Here is a 2,772-nt window from a genome sequence, read left to right on the forward strand (position 1 = left end):
CATCTAGCTCTTGTGTGCATCCTGAGCTGCCTGGAGACAGAGAATCAGGTGGTCCATAAACTGTCAACCCTGCAGTTTGTGTCTGGTTTTGCCTGTACCCTGAACTGCCTGGGGTCACAACCCACTGTTCTGGGATTGTGCCACCAGTGCAACCTGATTCTGGGTCATATACATGCCCTGAACTGCGAGGGGATGCTGGATCAAATGGCCTGCCATCAGCTGACATCACAATCCATGTCTGAGACATGGGAGAATGAGATACACTTCATTATCTGCCGGAAAGCCCTGGACTAAGCAGTGCATTTCAGCAGATACTGAGGGGCAAGCCTGACCAACAGGAAAACTAGGGACAATAGTGGCCTTTGCTGTGCAGCTACTGAAGAGGGAAACTGAGCTTTCTGCATCTGGTAGCAAACATGACAAAACGAAGGACTAAAACAAAATGTCAGAACTCCACCCCATTCAGAACAAGTCCAGAAGACATCGACATAGGAGAACTTGGTAAACACATGCTTGAAATAGCTGAAATGACTGCAATGGAGGTAAAGAAACAACTCCATAAGGCCATAGAAAAGATGAGATCAGAAATAATCTCTCAGGCAACAAATGAAATGGCAATAATAATGAAAGAACTGCTCATCACATTTAAAGAAGAGACATATAAAAAAATAGAAGAACATAGTCAATGCACAGAAATGTTAAAAACAAAAATATAAGAATGAGTTAGAATGCATGAACCAGATTCAAAGAGACATCCAGAAAATCAAAGCTTCCATTGAAACCTGCGAAAACCGACTGAATGAAACCGAAGATAGAATTTCAGATTTTGAACACTGCATGGCAGCTAGCAATTGTGAAAAAAAGGATCTCTTAAAATCAACAAGGAACCAGGAAAAATTAATTCAATACCTGCAAGATGAGGCAAAGAGGAATATTGTATTACTAATGTGAGTCAATGAAACAGCAGGAGGAAAAACAAATGACCTAAAGAGAATATTTGCAGAAATAATAGCAGAAAATTTCCCAAGCATGGAAACAGAACCTGGTATACAGGTTAATGACGCATATAGAAATTCAGCTAACCGTAACCAAAATAAAACTACACCCAGACATATAATAGTCAAGAACTCAGATCTCCAGCAAAAGAACAGAATATTAAAATCTGCTAGAGAAAAGAAACAGATCACCTATAAAGGAAAGCCCATCAGAATCACAGCAGACTTCTCAACACAAACCATTCACTCAAGAAGTGCTTGGAGCCAAGTATTATAGGTCCTGACACAAAACAGCTTCCAACCAAGATAGATGTACCCTGCCAAACTATTCTTCAAAGTCAACAATGAAATAAAATGTTTCCATGACAAAGAACAACTGAAGAACTTCATAAGTGCCAAACCATCATTGCAAAGAGTACTAAAAGATATTCTAGACAGAGAAAAGAGTGACCATAATTTCAAGAACAACAGAAAGGAACCAACAAGCAGAGCAAGCAATTAAACAGGTAGCAAAAGAAACCAACGGCAAGCAAATAACATGACAATGATAAGTCAGCACATATTGGTTATAACCATAAATGTAAATGGCCTCAATTAAACAGTCAAAAGAAACAGACTGGAAGAGTGGATTTTTTTTTTAAAGAAGAGGCATTTATTTGAGAAACATAAAACCACAATGGAACACTTCATAGGACCCTATGCACAGGAAAATGGGAAATAAAACAGGTATACATGCATTTCCTGAGATGTGGGAGCACATGCCTTGATCTCAGTACTTGAAAGGCTGAGGCAGGAGGATCACAAACTCACAGCTAGTTCTGGGGGAAAAAACTATAAGTAAAAATACTCAGTTATACTAAATATAGTTGCATAACACTATAGCTTGCATAGCTATATAGCTACTTATAGTATAAGCAGACAAACCACATTTAGAGAAATAGGTCAAAAATTGAAACGTAGAAATGCAAATTACTATGGTTGGTAATTGCAGGCACCTCACTCTGTAATTCAGGTCATCTGGAATACTCTGATGGACAACCTAAGTCCTTTGACAAGGCTGAGCAAACTCTGCTATGCATTACCACCATAAATGCAATTGCACAAAGGGTTGCCCAGAAATTCAATCTCTGACAAATGTACAGGTACAGAAAGAGCGCTCCACTTATTGAAGATATTTTGATGTTTTTACATGCACACACATGTTCTGTTGAACATGCTGCAGCTATCCTGCATACAAACTCCAACCACATGAACACCCTCCCTGGAATTTGCTTTCTTTTAATTTTTTTTCATAAATAAAAGGAGCAAAATATTAACAGACAGACAACCTTTTACAAAACAGTAAAAGAACAGTACAGACAATACAGAGTTACCAACAAGGTGGTAGGAAATTAACAATGCTTCTTGTATTACATATTGATATCTTCAAAGTGGTTTCCCATGAAAACAGATAGAGACATGCAATATTGATCAATCAAGGACTCATGGACGGTTTCATTCAGCAAAGAAATAGAAGACAGAAGAACTATGTTAACTACCCTGAATATACATACATTTCTCCTTCTTTCCCTTCCTTTTCCAATATCCCACTTGCCCTTTACCTCCTATCATTTCACAGTGTCTATCATATCTCCTAGTTTAAATTAACTCTTTCAGGTTTTACACTAGTGAAACAATGCTGTACTTGCACGTGCAGGTCTGATTTATTTCAGTTATGAGTATGGTCTCTAGTTGTGAACATTTACCTATAAAGGTCTTGAGTATATCTTTCTTCATA

The sequence above is a fragment of the Chinchilla lanigera genome, unplaced genomic scaffold, assembly GCF_000276665.1.
Source record: "Chinchilla lanigera isolate Chin_1 unplaced genomic scaffold, ChiLan1.0 scaffold00133, whole genome shotgun sequence".
Taxonomy (NCBI): Eukaryota; Metazoa; Chordata; class Mammalia; order Rodentia; family Chinchillidae; genus Chinchilla; species Chinchilla lanigera.